This window comes from Plectropomus leopardus, chromosome 24 (assembly GCF_026936395.1).
Source record: "Plectropomus leopardus strain MGB_pleo_1.0 chromosome 24, ASM2693639v1, whole genome shotgun sequence".
Taxonomy (NCBI): Eukaryota; Metazoa; Chordata; class Actinopteri; order Perciformes; family Serranidae; genus Plectropomus; species Plectropomus leopardus.
In genome coordinates this window covers 15,877,914-15,897,978 of record NC_142199.1, presented here as the reverse complement: position 1 = coordinate 15,897,978, position 20,065 = coordinate 15,877,914, and the positions used below count along the sequence as shown (strand labels likewise).

General features: G+C 39.6%; 1 protein-coding gene across 6 annotated transcripts in view; it reads right to left on the bottom strand.

Moving 5' to 3' along the window:
- Nucleotides 1–20,065, bottom strand: part of LOC121962812 (beta-1,3-galactosyltransferase 1-like) — a 126,862-nt gene that overhangs the window by 93,540 nt on the left and 13,257 nt on the right. For all 6 annotated transcript variants that reach the window (XR_006107166.2, XM_042513117.2, XM_042513118.2 and 3 more), the window contains one exon: nucleotides 10,930–11,040. The gene's annotated coding sequence lies outside the window, so the exon portion shown is untranslated. The remainder of the gene's footprint in view (nucleotides 1–10,929; nucleotides 11,041–20,065) is intronic.

Below are 20,065 nucleotides of genomic sequence, written 5' to 3'. Positions count from 1 at the left end.
TTAATGTATTCTCTCAGGAGCCACCAAGGATTTCTCATTTTGATGAAATGACAAGTTGAACTCTTCTTTTTAGTTAGAAAGAGGGGCTCAAATTGACAACATTTATTGGATTCTGACAGACCGGTAATATTAAAAATCTGAATTACAGCACCAGTTAGGGTTGGGTGAGGAGAGGTGATTAGAGTAACGTCGCAGAACACCAGTGATGTCCAGCACGGACGACTTTTAGCCGTTTCTTACCAGTGCAGTGTCAAGATGCAGAATATCAAAAATCTGCTTGAGAATTTATCAAATCAAAGCAATGCACAATTAACGGCATTGTCATGTTTGAATTTATTTTTATATAATACATGTATTGCTTTTATTCCTCAATGATATCTAATTTTTATTTTGGAATATTTTATCCTTTCCTTGTACTCAAATCACTTTGACTCTTGAGTTGCTTTGAAGCTGTACCTTGTGTTATGTTCCCTTATCTTATCTTATCTTATCTTATCGTATCGTAATCCAAATTTGCGATCTGAAGGTATTACTTGAAAAAGGGATTTCATGGGTGAAATATATACATATATATTTCCGTTGGCATAAATCCACTGAAATCTAATCTTTTTAAAACAATTGCTCCTTTTTTTAAGTTGGTGTGTGTGTGATTGACAAGACAATATCAGCATCAGCATTATTGTCTCATCTTTATTATCCAAATCATATTCACGATGTTAACTACTCTTACCAAGAGCAGAGCATGTGAAGAACAGAGATGCTGAGTATCAGATTCGTGTTAAAGAGACGGCAAACTGGTTTGTAATTAAGGATTTGAAATTCACTCGTCACTCGTGCTGATTAACGGGGCTCAGCAGGCGGACGTGCCGCTCCACCAGAAACATCTCTAAATGCACAGTAGGGCGCAGATTCAAGACATTACTCTTATTACATCTTAGCTTTGATAGCAAGCAAGTTTAAATTGCTTAATATGGTCACAGTCGTCAAACAATCCTTTCATCGGCAATACACGATCTAACCGCCAATCGGCACAAGGCTAAACTGAGTGTGTTAAATGTTGAAATAAGTGATTTAATGATGACACAAGCCTGAAGAGAATAAAACAGAGCCAAAGTAGTCAATATGCAAAGCAACATCCAGTATCTGTGTTCGGTAATAAGCTGCAGAGCACATATTTCCACTGGAATTATATGGGTGTTGAATGGATAGAGCAAAAGCAATTGTGAAAGGAAATATCAAGCAAAGTGATTGTTTCTGTGCTGTGTGTGTGTGTGAGAGAGGTGGTTTTGTATGCCGGGTTGGACGGTGGCTGAGGGGACTGATTAGCAGCAACATCTTGTGCCAAGCTTCTTCTTATCAGTACTGATTTCACCCAGCTATCTGTATTCATTTATGCATGGAGCGACCGTGGAGGATGAGTGGTGTGCAAAACAGAATATTTTTCTTCATAGGGTCTCTCACAATTCACCCTCACTATTGCTATCTCCTCTGTCTCCAAAGTCTTCATTCTCGTCGCTGATTCAGTTCAATATTGTGAGAAATAGCATTTCAAGATTCTCAATTTGTCACTCTTTTGTGTAGGATCCCAGACTGAAGGGGAACATTGTTGTTTTTGGATTTTTAATGCTACTATGCAGCCACCCACTGCTCAGGAACAGTCTTACTATGAATAATAACTAAATGACTCGCAGAGAGCAAAGCAACTGCTGCACATTACACATGATCATCAGGCTTTCAGCACTGCTCTCAATTATCTGCCTCATTTTTGATGTTGGTTTGGAGAAGGGAAAAACATGTCTGAATAAGCCTCCAGGACTGTTGCGCTGAATTAACAGTTTGATTACTTTTGAGAGCACATTTTGACTTGTCATAGCAGGAAAATTGCAGGTTTTACTAATAGCATTAACGATTGCTCTGTTGTATTAAAGCCGGTGATGTTGACAGGTTTTCAATGCAGTGAATCCCCACGAACCACAGGTGGTCATTTGAGTGGGTCCTTGGACTGCATAATTTTGCCCAAAATGATAAACACAATTATTTATTGATTTTAGGCACAAAACATTTTTATGGCACTGTCACATCTGAAAGAACAGAGCACTGCTTTCACTTCCATGTTGTGCAACATCCTGCTAATGTACAAATATTTGCATCAAAATAAACCTGATCGTTATTCAGTTATTCCTCTAGAGGCAAAATATAAATGAAATCTGTACCTAAAACATAAGCTATCTAAAAGTAAATATGCCATCATAGAGTGCAAACAAATGAAAACAGTGTTTATTGGATGCATATCTTTGGACTAATTTGTTTGTATTGGTTATTTCAGTTTGTCTGTGGAGTTGGATGGATACAGTGATGTGCTGTACACTGTCTCTGTTATGAATGTCTGAATTGCTGGCAAGGACAGGGATTCAGTGAGGTAATGCAAGGTAAAGTTAGGTAACATTAGTAACGTTATTCCAAACAACAGATCCTCCAATGTAAGGACTGGCTGTTAGTTGGGAAGCACTTGATTTGATTTGCAGCTGAGTTTTCTATGACAGGAGCGCACATTTTTTAAGTTTATATCACAATAAATCATGGTCATTTAATTGTGGGAAATCCAAAATTGTGATTAAGATTAATATATCACAATAATGTTTTACTATTAACATTCATATTCGTCAATTCCAGTACACTGTACGAACCTAAAAAAATAAGGTTATTTCCTACTGGTCAAGAGAGCTGGGGATGACGGTGGGTGGGTGGTCAGGTGTTTTTGCAGAGCTTGGAAAGATGTTGGACTCTTACATCAGTCAGATGTCAATCTACGGTCAGAATGTAAATTTTGTGGACGATACCTAAAATATCTAACGACTTTCGAATGTCATGTTGTGTGGACGTTTAAATTATGACATTTTGCAGATGTTGGGTTTTATTCTCAGTTACTCGGTTACTTAACAACTTAAAACCAACAAAATATCAATGTTGTCTATCAACAGTATTCTACGTCAAATTCATGTTGACATTAGACGTTATTCTGACATTGAATTTTGGTCACCCAACATCACAACCTAAATTTAACGTCTAACAACGTCGGAGGAGAGCTGGGAAGTTTCACTCCCTGTGGTTTTTGTTCTATGATTTCAACACCAATTTGTTGTGCACAACGAATAGTAAGTTTACTGCCTCCTTTCAGATGTTAATGCGTCAGGGAAACATCCCAAAATCCTAGAAACGTCCTACAATCCCAGAAATGTCTTAAAATCCCCAAAACATACATGCAACAGGCCCCTGGCCCCCTGCCACCCGACATCAGTGGCCCCCAAGCAAAGCAAGCCAAGAATCTATGGTGCACAAACTGGTATTGTAACAGACACCGTGCACGTGCCTGATACATCTTCACAAACTCAAAATACAATATTTACAAGGCTGATTTGATCTTGTGGAAAGGTTCAGAAGATATATGAAGAATAAGAAGAATTATTTATATCTCAAAGTCACAAACGTCATGAAAAAGTCTGCTTGCAGCATCACTGCAAGCGTCCCGGTAACCTGTGACAATGAGCCAGCGTGCACTACACCAGGAGTTTAAAACTAAAGAAGCTAAATGGACTTCAGCCATTACTCATCTTATTATTTACATTTGTGGTTTTCCTGCTGCGACATGTCAAAATGTCTTTTGTGAAAAAGGCCTATGAGCTTATTAACCTATGCACAGGCAGCTGTGACACCTTTCCCCCAAGGCTTTGTTTTTGGGCTTTCCTGAAGAGTGCTTCATGTCTCCAATTAGCGACAAGCAGGTTTAGCAGGGCTGCTGACTTCTGGAGGGCTTACACAGCCCACAAATGGGAAGTTAATCAAGTGGACCTGCTCCACTCTGAGCTGATCACTGTAGACCTGCTGCCCATATATACTGCACAAACACAGTAATGATGGCCCCGGCACGATCCTCAATGCTGTCTCACTGCTACATTTGTTAACATGGAAACATTAGCATCTGAATCTGTCAGTAAATGTGGATATAGAAAACTGACATACTCAGCACACTCAGAGTAACACAACAGAGATGCAGCAGCAGCTGTGGGCACCGTGCAGACACCTTAGTGGCTGTTCAAACTCCCAGCGACAAATATATTGCAACAATATGATAATAAGCATTCCACTTCTGGTGTTTTCTTGCAAATCTCTCATAAAAAAAAAAAATCAAATTTGATCAAAATACCTGCAGGCGAGAGACTCCACAATGAAATATTGGTCCTCATTATCAACATTTATATGATCAATATTCATCATACTGCAGCGTTTGGTTATCTGGCATACTACTGTGTCATCTAGATGTTACTGCACATTTACAAATCGAAATCCCTCCAGTCCACAAAGAAGGGGGAAAACCAACACACCTTCAGTGTGAACTCCTGACTCCACAGTAGCTGCTAATGCTGCTGTAGTTAATTCACTCCCCTGCCTCATGAAGCAGCAGCTTAGAAAAATGTGTCTAGTTCAGAGAGGTACGCCAAGTCTCCCATTGCTCTCATTAACCAACTAAATAATGATGACAGTAATGACAGTAACTGTAAAACTGTGCAGAATGGACACAGACGGGTGACCAATTAAAGGAAACAAGACCTGTTTCCAGGACAACGGAAGGTCATTTGTTAAGAATATGCACTTGAGCAATACCCTGCAAAAGGATAAGTGAACTAATCAATTTGTCAATCATTGGTAAATTAATCAAGAGGAAATACCAAAACGTCTGAAGTTGCAGTTCTATTATACTGTATAACAGTGCTCTGATTGAACGTACGCCAATTGTTATCGGACGATGTGTGTTCTAAATCATTTGGTCAGTGGTCTCTATGAAGACCAATATTCATAAATATTGGCCTAGCTAAGATTAATGTCAAGATAATACTGTCATAGAGAGGGTTTCCCACACAATTATTCATTTGTGGTGGTCCACCACGATGGAAAACATCTGCCACCACTGATTGATTTGATATTTTTGGAGCTGGAGTGTTTATTTGGAGCACTATTGGAAAATTATATTCTTTTCAGTTATTCATTGAACCAAACTCTCGGGGTGCAGAGTGTACTCTGGGCACAGATGGAAAAGCACAATGTCAGGTGCTGTGAAAGTTAAACTTAATCATTGCACTGGGCCAAAAAGTTTGTATTCACTTGCCTCTGCAGCAGCTCTTCTTCTCATCCATCAATCTTATGAGCTCTGACTGGATCAACAGATCAGTTATCCACCATGTGACTCCTAAAACTAAACTCAAACTCATAGATCGATTCAAATAATCAGTTGGAGACCCTTAAATCAACTGAGATTGCATCAAGGCCACTTTTTTTGTTATTTTTTTGCTAGTCTGTGTGCTGTGCAGTGTACTTCTGGGAACCTTTTGGTCCCCAGATTTTGCTATGGAGATACTCTTAGTACAGGGAGCCAGGGACACTGTTCAGGGGCATTGAGGAGACTTTGCATTGTAAGGCTCCAAGATAACATTGTCTTTTGCCTTCTGGATAGAAGTGGTGAATTTACAGCTCACAGCATCTTCAGAGGTTACAGTCTCTGGCTTTTGTTTGACATGTTTGGTGTCAGCAAAACATGTTGATTCACAATTCTGATCCGTCGTTAAGGCAATTGGCTTGTTTACTATGTTAAGTGAATGCCCCGTCACAATGAACATCTCGCTGAGCCCAATTCAAACTTAATGGAAAAAAAAAATAATAAATATTGTCAGATATTCGTATTGAAGAAATCAACAAATCTGATTCGACTGGCATAATTCAGTCAGGAAACAGCCTTGCATACTCATGAAGAGCTCCGCTTGCGCGGTGTTCATACGCATGCAAAAATGTCCAAATTTAGAGGGGACACAGAATGATAAAAAAAGACACACGAACACACACACACACACACACACACACACACATAAGATTTTTCAAAAAAGGGAGGTTTGCCAACACCCCAAGAGATTCAATTTACTATGGTAGACAACTAAGAAAACCTGACAATATTCACAATTTAAAAGCTGGGAATGCAACAGAAATTTCCAACCAAGATGAAACAGTACAGATTCACACCAAGCAGCCAATTACTAGCCATAGATGTCCACTATTTCCAAAAATACTAATTGGTGCCTTTGACATCCGAGGACCCAGTTGGACAGCAGCTGACATACAGCATCAGTAATGTGCATGTATGAAAGTCGATGTCACATATATACGGTGTGTGCTTGTTAGCTGTGGTCCATCAGCAAAAAAATTAGTAAAATGTACTACGGCTTGTCCTCAGGCTAACAGGCTCAAGTAGCGCAATGGATGCTCGAATACACATTGTGGTTTATCAATAGCTTTCTGTTATCGATAACCATCAAGCAGTACACCTGTACCCTTGGAATATAACTCCCAGGCTTTGCTACAGTTTTGTTCATCTGGAAAATGTGATGTTTGGAACACTAAATGATCAACTGGCAGCTTTGTGCACACCCAGAGGGATGTATCAAAAGCAACAGTCCCTGGCTTTGTAGTCATAACTGAATACAATAAGATGCTGGCTTCAAACTCTGCATCCAAATGGAGCCACAAACAGCACATGGGCCATTAAAGAGTGAGCTGTAATACCGCCCCCCTCCCTGGCACACCAGCATCTTTTGATTTATTATTGGGCTAAACTCCTCACTGTACGATGTTGCAGCCGTGCTGATGTATCCCTGGAGACGCATCGCAATAAAATGAACTGCCATTGTTTTCTCGCAGAACTGTACAAATTGCCTCATCAAAGCCACAACATGGGTCCTCCACCTCTAGCCATTAATCAGTGGGAGAGACGTAGGCGCCAACAAAATGCCTTTGCATTTTCCTGAGCTTAGAAGAGCATCAGGCTGACAAGTGTTGTTGTTTCCACGTTTTACTCAGGGAGACAGAAAATGAAGACCTATTGGTGTTGTCAAGGCCAGATGTCTTAAAGCCGAGACATCTAAATGGACTCGAATGTCTTCATACTATGTTTTATTCAAATGATATAGATTTAGTTTCAGGTTGGGAGTGACAGCAGGCAATGCTCTGCCAGTGTTAATCCCTGACCTGTGAGTCAAAGACAAAGACACCCAGCTAAGTGTCTCGTATTAGACACGCCGTTGTTCTAAATGACATTCTGCGATGGAAATCTTGCCGTCGCCTTCGCCCTAAATATGGAACGGATCCATAAATGAATGACACCACTTTGGGAATAAATTAGACGTGCTGCGGGCTGAATTCTAATGACCGTGTTAACCTTTGCTAACAAAGTTCCGTTGACATTCACATTTTAAAGGGGAGCGAGGGAAGAGGGCCTTCTGTAATTTCCACTTCCACCCGACTGTTCTTTTAATAATTTCCTACCCTTGTGTTCACAGTTTTTCATTTCTAATTGGGATGAGAGTTGTGAGGACGAGACACTTGAATTTCATTAAATTACCAAAAATGGATTTAATTCCAGCCCCCCATGTGCGGCGTGATTGTGCTATTTTTTGCCCAGGCATGTGTGAGATCTTCAACTCTAATTGTGCTTGTGTGTGGTGGGGTGAGGGGGTAGCTTCTTATCCCAGTCCTGGGGGACTGATGAGCTACTGGAATCACATGGCGCAACATGTATGCAGCAAATACTATCTGGGATTAGCTCAAATCAATAGCTTCCGAGCTTGTGTTTCCACTGCAGCAGCAGAGAGGGTTTGCACAAAGTGTGAGTTATGCAAAAAGCTTGTGACACAACAGGATTTGAGCTCCACTGCTCTTATACAACAGAGAAAACAAACAAGCCATCCCCCTGAGTCCCGGCCTGTGTGGCCAGTTAACCTGAAAACACAACATTCAGACAGGCAACAAATGAAATTTTCTGTACGGCTGAGTCCTCACAAACTAATGGAATGCTCACACACTGCAGCGTTTGTCATTTAGCCGTATACTGACTAAAATATCATTGCGTCTGATAAAGCCTGAAAGTAAACAAATCCGCTTCAGTCTGAGCAGGAAAAACGTACTCTAAAGAGCTAACTTTGACTTAAACTCCTCACAGTGAAGTGACTGAGCAGCTGAAAGCATGTTAGCTGCCTTTATGGTTGCTGCTGTATTGCACTATTCAGGATTCTTCCAGATAAGGGGGTGTCAAATTCAAGAATTTTCAAGTACTTTCTCAAGCACTCATTTTTATTTTCAAGAGAAAATATGTTTTTCTTCCACAACCATGTGGTGCAAGAGAAACATACAAGCATACAAACGAGTGCTCAGAAATGGAGCTAACACATGCTAGCGTTGACTAAAATGAACTTATTATAAATTAACTTGTTATCATTATCCAGCATGTGATTGGCAAAGGACAAAAATGCAGAAAAATATGAAGAGCAGACTATGGGACATCAGTTACTTTGCTATTACTTTAAGCTCCGACTCACATGCTCTAAAAAGCACCTCAAGTGTTTGTGAATCTTTATAATTTGTGCCCAAATTTAATGTTTTTTTCCTGCTACTAAAAATAATGTCTACACATTTACAAACCTTCATTTCTCCAGCAGAGTTTTGGTCTAAAACTTTAGAGCATAATTTAGAAGCACAAAATTACTGATCACCATCTAAAAAAAGCTTGTTTGCAAGCCAACGTAACATCCTGGCGCTGATTAATTAGTTGGCATTTACCAGCCAGTAAACGATAAGTAGTAGCTGCTCTCTTCTCAATCTTATTCAAGTACTTTTCAAGGACCAAGTAAATAAACGTCTGAATTTCTTGGTATTCAGTACTTGAATTCGTGAGTGAGTGCCAAATTTTATCAAATCTATTGTGACTAAAGAGTTGAAATCTTTATTTTACTTGAATGATTTGTCTTCAGGAGGAAAGGAACAAGTTGTTTCATATGTAAAAAGAAAACTATATATATATGGTATAAGCCAAAATTAAGAACGTTTTATCTTACAAAGGATGGTTATAATGTAGAACCCTATGTGAAGTATAATTCAAGCAAAAGACAAAGATCACAAAAATGTCATCAATGTATGCCGACTTCTTATGGTTGGATGATTATGAAAAACTTGAGCTATGTTTCAGGAAGGGAACCTTTTTTGTTGCTTGCTCAAGCTTGGGAAAGAAGGCAGAATATTTTGTTTAAAACTGAGCTGTGAGACAAAAAAGTCTTAAATCCCTGTGATGAATTTAATTGTGATAAACTGCTTGGACTGCTGCAATGGAGTTTTTCTTTTGGTGTCTTATAAACATATGAGGGCTTGGCAACATGCTGAGATTAGGGTGCAATTTATTGGAATTTATTGCAATTTACCCTTTTTTCTGTTTTTTGCAAATCTTTGTAAAAATGTTTTGTTTAATAATATAAGAAAGTTTTCAAATCTGTATCTCAACCTCAATAAATGTGTGCTACTCTTATATAGGTACTATAATTTCATAGATATTTTCTTGTGTATATTAACAGTTGTTAATTACTTTCAAAATATGTAACACATTTTTTTAGTACTCTAATTCCAATGTCTGAATATTTTTAAGAATTAAAAGTGTATTTCTCTTTGAAAGATTGTACTTGCATTACTAAGCAACTATATTATTATATCAGTGGAATAAAATGGTCTGAAAATAACTTGAATTATATTGTTTATTACAAGCCTAATTATGAGCTAACAACAACCTCATAACCAATAAATCAAACCGGCAAACATCGATCAAGTGCTCCAAGAATTATACTCAATAACTATGCTCAGGTTTCACTCATGTAAAACCAAATCACAAACTGTTTCACTGAGCTCAATCTTCAACACCTGGAATATTTGCGCTTTAAAAAAATATAATAGCCAATAAACAACACAACTATTCAGCGAACTCTGAGACACAACCAAACTTTGATGTGCACACACACCTCCATAAAACATGCTACAATGCGTGATATTGCTCATTAGGACCAGATCTATTGATGTGTCGCCAGATATCACTATACAGCAGTGGGTTCAGGAGCAAGATTCACTTAAACGTGGGTGGATGCTGGTGTCCTGCTGGGATTGAAAGGAATGCTCTTTAATGTATGCCATGCATTTTCAAATGCTTCCTTACATGTGATGTGGAGCTGCTAACTGCCGCTGTACATACACACTGACTCACTGCTCTCAACATATGAGCCTCCATCTTCACGATACGGCAGATTTCTTCCACATGTGAGTAACACACACCAATTCCCTCACAGGGTTGTTAAAAAGGATGCCGTGATCATGGGCGTAAGAGCTCAGCACATACATCAAAAGCAGGGAAATGTGGACAAAAAGATGGAATTGTTGGCAAATGTGTCACTAAAAAGGGATTACGGATCACTTTCCTTTTGTGACAGTGTTGACTTTCAGTTTGTTCTGCCAGAAGAATCTGAGCTAACTTTATCTCTGAATCCTCAAATGCTGCCTGTGATTAAACCAAGGAGGGCAAAGCTGAGTCAAACTATGTTTTCCAACTGGCTTCATCCCTTCCCTAAAAAAGCCCAAAAGATTCTTTCTCTGAACCTCAGCCTCTAAATCCTGTCTGCCAATCCAGCTACAATCCCTCTCACTCTGAAAGCTTTTCACATAAAAGAGATGCTTGCAACAAATCACTGAATATAAACTAAAGCTGCTCGATACAGGAAAAAAAAAGCTTTTTTTTCTGCTATCTAAATTGCAATATGAAGAAAGAAGAATTTTCACCAGATGCCTTGCAAAGTTACATATGATAAGAAATATTAATTCAAGATTTTGGGGGAAATTTCGAAAGAGACTGAATTCCGAAAAAAAACAAAAATGATAAGAAAACGTAGCCGTTTGGCGAGCCATGTGACTACTCCTCTGAATTGAATTTGGAGGGGTGAATTATACTGACTCACAATCAATCAATTCTAACTAAAGGCAATGATTTAACATGTTATATTAATAATGCACGTTGCTTACCTTAAAATAAAAGGGTTCCCTTATGTTGCTCCGCCTCCAAGTCCTGCATCAGGTGAGGTTCCAGCAGGTGCCCATGGGTATTTTGTCTTGACTTAATTTCTGGATTCGGTTCTGGGTGAAAAAAAGAACATGTGGGTCAGACTGCAGGTATTAAATGATGGCAATATTAAATAAACGGAGTATAATCATTTTATTTAACATTCTGACTGCTGCATTGTGCGTAGGTCCTGTTCTCCTGCGCCAACTGGAATATAAGCAATCACTTCAATCAGGCATGTTAGCTGTGGACGTGCTGCTCAATATTATAAGAATGAGCAAAAAATATTAGTTTAAACTGTATTTCCTGCATTACCTTTGTCTTTACATTGATTATCATAGTGTCACATGTATAAAATGTCCCCAAATAATCGCCAAATTATTTGTACAGCTCATGTATAGTAAACAATTTGCAATTTCAGGTCAGGCCACAGATTTTGTGTCTGAAGATTGGGTCCCGTTGTTGAACTAATGGTCACATGTGCCTGTCGCAGGGCGATTGCGAATTGCAGTTTCAGTACTGGAGCAGGTCTTAAAAATCCGACTCCTGCAGGACTCGGAGTTGGGAGTTTTTTTATATGTAAACTGTTAGCGTTAGCTTGTCTCATTACTGCTTTTCTGCAGACTTTCTGCTCACTTAAATTAAGATCCCTCTGCTCTCAATTAAATGTTCTCCCTCCACTGACACTCATCTTAAGACATACATGTTTTTAATGGCCTTTGGTTGCTCATAGTGGTTTTGATTTTTTGTACTCTTTGTTTATATGTAATTGATCTTACCAGTGTTGTATTGTTTTATATTTGTGTACAAATAACACTGCTTTGTCATTTCTACCATCATTTTGGTGTTGTTGTTGTTTTGTGCCTATCTAAATGTTATCTATCTGTGTGCCATCGATTTCAATTTGCACAGGACTTTGGTCAGCTGCAGTTGTTTTTCAGTTGCCATATCAATAAACTTGATTTGATATGACCACTGTAGCTTTAATACCCATGGAAAAGTATGCAATCTTTACGATACTTTGACGCACTGACACAGACACACACACTTCCCATCATAAACCCTACCATACGTCACAAACATTCGTAACCCACAAGGCCACCAGTCTTTTAAAGGAAGTCTTGGCCATTAGTCATGGAAATGAGAATCGTGCAAATTTTCCTTTAGACTCACTTAACATCGCACATTCTGCAATGTGACTGCTGTGCATGTGCACACTGCAAAGCTGATGCTGAAATAATATATAGTGCAGCCTTGATATAAGCTGTGATGTCACACAGTGTGCCATCTTAAGATTTATGTCCAGGCTTGATTGCTGTCCATTCTTCATAATTAAGATGTCACCACTTGTTGCCCACAGTGCGCGGGTGGTCTTCCACTGGGCCTGCTGTCAGCTCACCTCTATTAGCCGACTGTGCTGGGAAATCAGCCAGGGAGAGGGAGAATAATGGCGTTTGCATGCCAGTGTCTCACACCTCAATAAACATGGAGAAATGCAAATGGAGAGGGCATTTCTCTGGCGTGATTACAACACATGGTGACCTGCTGCCTCACAAAACTTGCACAGAGTTGGAGAGAAGGGATTGAATTACTTTTAAGACTGTTTACATTTACTTTTCTTAAGCCTGACATCTGTGACGCAGCTTTGCCAGCCTTATTTGGGAATACGACTGTCAGATAATCTTTTTTATCAATTTGATCAAAATGTCAAGTTCCTCCGAAAATGTCACTTCAGAAATAACCTCAAATAAAATCCTTAAAGCAAACGATACTAACACCGAGGGGCTCGGAATGATCTCAACAATGCCGTTCCATGGAAACCAATATGGTGACAAACATTAGCTGCCGCCGCATTAAGCTGGGGCTTTTTATTGCTTCTGAGAGTTACAGTGTAAAGAGTATTATAAAGGCATAGACTGGAGATTATGCCACTAATCTGTCCCGACAACCACACTGTCATTGATTATTAAAGGCCCAATCTATAATCCAGAAGCACACAGAGAGGGACGCCTTGCTGCTGAAAAGCTTCTGTAAGCATTCATTTATTTGTTGTCAGGAGCGTTGATACAAAGAATGACAAGCTGGGATAGTAGATAACGAGTCTGTGATGTAGACTTGGATGCAAATGTGCATGTTAGTAGAATATAGCTCAGTGATTTGTTGTAATAAACAGCAGAAAGACTCTAATCCTATCCTTGAATAACGGTAATATCTACAGCATTAGTGACATTTAAAACATGCTTTGGGGTTTAAGGAAACATCTGACTTTTGTAGTTGCACTTTAGCCTTCTCTGTATTGATTAAATGAAAAATAACATGCATATGGTCAATAAAAGACAGTCAAATGTCAAACACACCCATGACATTTCATTTCATTTCAGAATTAATCCCATAAAAGACAAAGCTGTCTTTTCACGAGTCTGAATTGAAACTGTAAGACCAAATGCAGTTAACAGACAGAGGACATTTGAGGGGGGGTTATATAATAAATTACAATATTTTACCGCATCCTCAGTGTTTATAAGGAATGTTAATGGTTAATTAGTTAACCACTGAGAATATTTTTGAATGGCTTTGCATGTTGGTCTATAGGTTGTTTTAGGCCGGTAACACCACCCCCGACCCAACAGATCTTCCCCCAGCTTGCTCCTGTAAGTAAGTGACTCAATTTTACACCACAAACCCTGTGTAGCATTGTTAACTCACTAATGTTAACGCTGTTAGCACAGTTTGCAGTGTCAGCACGGCTAGTGGTGCTAATGTAGGCTAAAGGAAGTTTGCGGTGTACTCAGTGGGTTAGCCTGAGTAGTAACACTACAGCTAGGGAGGCCAGGATAACTACCCGGTGGACACTGAAGGGTGGGCAGTCTGCTCTGTTTGCACATGTTAACATGGCAGCTGGCAAAGCCAAGAAAATAGGCTTTTACATCAAAAAACATTTGAATTTCTAACATGTTCTCATCCCAACTCTTCAAATACCACTGCTTTGTCAGTGGACCTTAACGTCCAAATGTCACACGAGGTACCCTCCTACTTCTGTCGCTGACGCTGGAGGATGGCATTTCAATTTACGCTCGTAATATGCATTTTTGTCTTTTCAAATTACATTTCTGTTTTCACAGGAAATGTACAATTTTTGCTTGTGACGTGCATCTTTTGATAATACACATACAATGTTTTTTTACTTTGATTTCTTTGTGAAACAAAAGCACTCTTTTGGAGTGAGAGTGAGCTGGAATTTCACCACCTCTGAAAAGATGGTGCTTTAAAATACGACACTAATGCTCACTGAATCTATGGAGCGCACAAACTGAAAGGAAAGGCCCCTTTTATTTCACATAATTTTGTGGGGCTTTTTTTCTTCTTCCCTACTGATTGGTTTATGGGTGTTGGGCTACCAAAAACAAAAATAACCCAAACTAACAAGCCTAGTGTTAATCTACAGTAAAATGAAGCTCATGTAGATGTGAGAAAAATTAAATAGCTGCCGACCACTTTCAATGAGCAGCTGTAGGAACTGTATTCTGTCAAAAGAAAGGGAAGAGCACAATGGTTCTCATTTTTCTAGCTTCAGCAGATATTTGCTCATGTTATAATGACAGAAAAATGAAACGCGAACACTTCCAGGATAGATTCTCCTTGTTAGTCAGACGTGCTTTCAATGGCTACAGATGAAGGAGGAGGAGATGCCTGTCGCAATTAATATCACGCTACTTTTCAGCAGCCTATTTTATTATGACATAGGCCTATCATTTGCTGGAACACGAGGCACCTCTGGGCGCCAAAGTCTGAAGCTTGGCATCCGTCTTTGCTCCCCTGACACCTGTAACGCTGGCGTCTCAGCACGGTCCAATCCATCCTTTTTCATTTTTCTCCATTAATCTCCCAGCCTGGTAATTCAGTTTTCATTTGTTCCTCATCTTGCAGGCTGGTGAATGCCAAGCCGACGGAGCAATCTCTGACTCTAGACTCATGCCAGATGACTGCTCAGCGCTCTGAATTTTATTTTTTTTTTTTCACAGACAGGAAGCCAGGGGACAGATTAGGCAAACCGCAATTACAGAGAACAGTGAAGGGGAGGATTCTCTTCGTTTGTTGTGGACCTCTGCTAACCTTGGCTAGTATCTGTGCACCTGGACTGGCCCTCCTGGGCTCCTGTACTTCACTCAATTAGTGGAGATCCTTTATTGCACCTGTGCCTCCCATTCACCAGTCTGCGCGTGCCCTTTTGCTCACTGAAGATGGCAAACATCCAACAGCATAGCAAAGACAGCCCTTTTATCATTGTCTCTCTTTTTATCTCTCTCTCTGCCTCTCGTTCTGTCTCTCATTCTCCCTGCCTCTCAGATACTTCGACTGCAAACAGTTATCAAAAATAGATACTTTGAATGATTCTTGCAGCACCTAGAAAAACACAAACTCTCAACTTGCCACTTTCTGTGAATCTAACGACAGGTGACTGGGTTGAAAGCTGAGAGGAAAATAAGGCAAAAACCTACTTCAAATGAGCGTGACTGCCAATCTTATTATGAAAAACGTATCATTTTTATGTATCTTTCCTAAAAATAATCCCTGTTGACCCCTGCAATCAGTGTCTGAAAAGCAGCTTTTTCGACATTACAGATGACAAAGAGAGAAGAGCTGGTCTCCACTGTGATTCATACATTATAACAACCCCACAGTGGCCTATCACGTTAAGTTGGCCTTGAGGAACTGACTCCAACTGACTCTTTATCATGAAACACAAGCCCCCGTGAAATTGAAGAAAACACAAACTACAGATAACACAAGCAGAGCGCGTAAATTCAGTGCACACCCTGCAGCCAGAAGCTAGAGGGGATTTATGGACAAGGGAGACGACTTGCGGTTACGCTATAGGGTGTTTGAGTCCTTTTTTGTTCTCCATAAAAAAGAAAATACACCCTCCCAGTTTGTTTTGAGCTGAGTTTGTGTTTGCGCAGTCTTTTGTTGGAGGCTTCATATCAGAACAGGTATAATAAAGAGAAAAGCTACAACTGTGGAGCTGCAGATAACACACTATTGTGTCCATATATATTTTATACTTGGAAAGTAGATAAATAAATGACTGATGATTACTTTTTGTGAGTTCAAAATGGGCCCATGTATCATTTCACCGACATACTTTATCTTATTTGGTTACCTTACATACTCTTGATTGAGATTTCCCATTTTAAAAAATGGTAAAACCTGCCTTCTTTATTGAAATATTCTGTGAAATAGCGCTGTTTGGATTTTCTGTTATGAAACATAAACTGTTCAGTACATCACCTGGCTTCTTACCAAGCTTTAAAAGACAGGTAATTTTCAAAATCAGGGTGAAGACAGTTCTACGAGTGTTTTTACTATTTACCCATGGGCTATTATAATGAGCAACAAAACACCACAGTAAAAGTGTTGTACAGCTCCATAAAACCACAGGTGACAGTTAAGTACCAAGCCTGAGAGTGAGGTAAGAAAGGATAAACAAGCTACGCCGAAGTAAAAAAAATATGGAGCATAAAAGAATGTAAAGGTTCAAATAATAAAACAGGAGTCTATAAAATGAAAAAATAGAGAATAAAAAGGGAACATAAAAGCAGTTTTGCATTAAATTTGTTATGCAGCTGGATTTAAAAGGAACACAAACTCAACAAATGTTTGGGGGGTTCAGATAAGTTGTTCCATAGCTGAGGAGAGAGTGTAAAAGCCTCTTCGCACTGAGCTGGAGGTTAAAAAATGCAATTATTAATAACTACAAAGACACTGTCATTTGAGGTTAACCCTCTGAAACCTAAGCAAATTGGTTTGATTTTTTTTTTAATATAACCAACTTGAAAAGAAGTGGCCTACATATGGCGAGAAATAAGTAAATGATGACGAAGAAAATTACCTAAAAAGTGATTTTTAAAAAGGATGGAGAATTACTAGAAAATTTGCAAAAACAAGGGAAATGTTTGTGAAATGTCCAGAAACATATTCATAATCATTCTAATTATATATTAGAATATATTCGGGGTAATCTTCTTATTTGTTTTTAGGGTTGTCTTTTTTTTTCTTATCTTACAACTTTTCACTAATTTCTTGCTGTATTTTTATGTATTGAAAAAAAATATGTATTGAATAACATTGAAACCATCAAAAACTTAGAGACAAGGTCTGCTCACAAGCATGTTGGGGCTTCTAGCAGGCTGCCTGCTGTTAGCAAATACTACCTGGCCTGTTATTATAGAGTCCTGGCTGTTCTCATCAGCATTCACTCTGGGGAGCACCTGCTGCTGAGGTGGATGCTCCACGAGTTATTGGATTGCTAATCTCTTCCTGGGAGGCCTTTTCAGCCAGGCGGACAGATGAGGGTGGAAAAGGCAATAAGCCATCTACGGGGAGCAGCTGATGATAAACTTGAGTGAGACAGCAACATACGGAGGGTGGGGGAGGGGGGGATGGGAAACGTATGTCCGTATACACTGCTGTGTTGGGGAAGGATAGATGTCTGACTTGCCAGGACACGCCTGCGTCCTGATTTCCTTCTCCACAGCCACAGAGTTATTGCTTTTATTTGAAGACCGCTCTGGCTTTCTCCCTCAATAGATCATAGCGCTCGATAAAATGGTGGTGGAGGGGGGGTGATTGGGAAGGAGGGGTGAATCTGGATCTGTCATCTACACTGTGTGCTTCCTATAGCCTAAGCTGATCTCCAGCACCGCTGATTGCTCTCTTAATGGTGATGAATGCACAGGAAAGAGCAGGCTTACCTCCATAGATGCAGTGATGGAGGGGAGCGATAACTCTACATCATGGGACCCATCCCATATGCACAGGCACGACATTACGCACTGTCATCATGGAAGCACTAAAATAAGTAATAACATTCAAATAAAAGGGATATGCTCCCACTCTGGCCTTCTAAGACAAAACTTTTGCATTTGTCTGTTCTACATTAAAAACCAGGAACAGACTTACTTCCAATATTGCGATATCCAAAACCTAAGACAATATCCATACTCCATATGACATTAATATAATAAAGAGTTCATACAAACAGGGGAGAGTCAAATTCAAGGACCTTCAAGTACTTTTTCAAGCACTCATTTTCATTGTCAAGGAACATCTGTTGCAAAAAATTATGCAAATTTGTAAATGGAGCAAACATGCCACTAGAGCCTGAAATCAACTTATTTTTAATTAACTTCCGCTTATTTACTTGCAAAGTACGGCTCAAAACTCGTGCAATGGCTGAAACGCTGGTGTGAGTGTTTTGCAGGCGACTGAAACATCCTGGTGCTGACAATTTACTGGTGTTTACCAAAGATTTGTACTTAAACAGCATAAGCAAATACTTGCAACCTAGGCCATTCTTTTTCGAGAACCAAGACAGAAAAAAATATCAATACTTTGCCCTGGTCTTATTGTAACTATTTCTAAAACCTCTGCACAGTTACACCGTAGGTTATGGCCTGCCATGCTGTTTTCCTGAATTGCTGCTTAAAAAAAAAAAGATTTGACATTGACATATACAGTTACTGCATGCAGAGTAGGTCCACTTTCACTCCAAGATGTTTCTACAGTAGCCCAGAAGGGATAAACCAAATACTGGGTTCTGGATAGGTACGTTCACATTTTAGCGCTGTTTGAGTTCTGCCACTAAATCCTACACACTGGACCTTTAAGAGGGCAGCCCTTGCTGACACATCTTTATTCAATGATAGACTAGTAGTCAAGCTTTTCCTCCTGTCGAGTACAATGATTGGTAAACTATTGCTTTTCACCATAAAACTCTCCTGTGTGTCCTATTTGGCATGCATGGGGAAAGCCGCGAGCTCGGCTTTGAACCTGCAGGACTATTGTGGCATCTTTAGGCGTCACAGCACATCAAACACATCTCAAATGCAGTGGGGAGTCAGAGCTGCAATCCTGCAAACCGCAAAGCAGGACTATCATCCTCTGGTTCATTACACATGGGCTCTTTATACGTCGATGGGAATAGGAGAACTGTCATGGCGGCGGCGAATAGATGATGGTGATCGGCTGTCCTGCTTTTTCTTCGTATAAAAACAGGAGAATGTGCCGTTTATTATGAGAGTTTGTGTTTGCTCTCTATAACGAGATAGAAAAGGGGGTGACACAGCAGCAAATCCATGGCTGGGACACATCAGCGATAACTCAGCTGAATCAAATGACTCTGCAACAAATTTTCCCCACAGCGGATTCTTGCCGGAAAAGGTCACCAGGTGTCGGCGATTGAGCCAACGCCGCTTTCCCCTCAGGCAAGATGGATGGTGACAGTGATAAATGAAAAATGATGCAAATATCAAGACTACCTGCTGAGCTGGAGAGTGAGCAAACGTCCAATCACGCCATAGCCACATGAAGAAAATGACGTTATTTGTGTGTTTTTGCATAATCAGGCAAATTAAATGGAAAGTATTTTCTTTCCAGCTGACAGCTTTTGTTCCGCGTTATTGCAGTATCCTTGTTTTGTTGCTTTCAGGTGCAATTATGATCCTCATTATCATCCTGGCTTCCACTATTTTCCTGGGAACCTTCAATATGAAATGTGATTGAATCAGTGTTATTTGAAGATGAATCACCAGACTAGATATCAATTAAAATTCATTACAGGGGATGAGAATGCTACAGTTATACCAGAGGCTTATAAATAATCCCTCAAAACACAGAATTAGGGGTAATATCACCAAATGCTAAGTACTGAATATATTATTTCCACTAAAACTACTCTATAAGTCCACAAAACAAAGACATAGCCGTGAATGCAAACAAAGTAACCGCACGTCTGAAATGTGGATACACTGAATATTAATGGCCACTCTTGTGTAAGTAAAACCCAAAGCGCCTGAAGCTGATTAAATATGAAAAATCATCCAGAGAATGTAATCAACCGCGTTGTGAAAAATGCATGGGGTTCACATATTAGAGAGGACACAGTGTGCATCTTACCAGAACACACATTAGCCTGGCCCGCTTACATTAGTTTTTCTGTGAAGAAAACTAGAAAAGACAGACATTCCTGAAGTAATCTATGCAGATAAAGGGATCTCTAGAGCTCGAGCTTCAGACGAGTCATTTATCATTTACACGTGA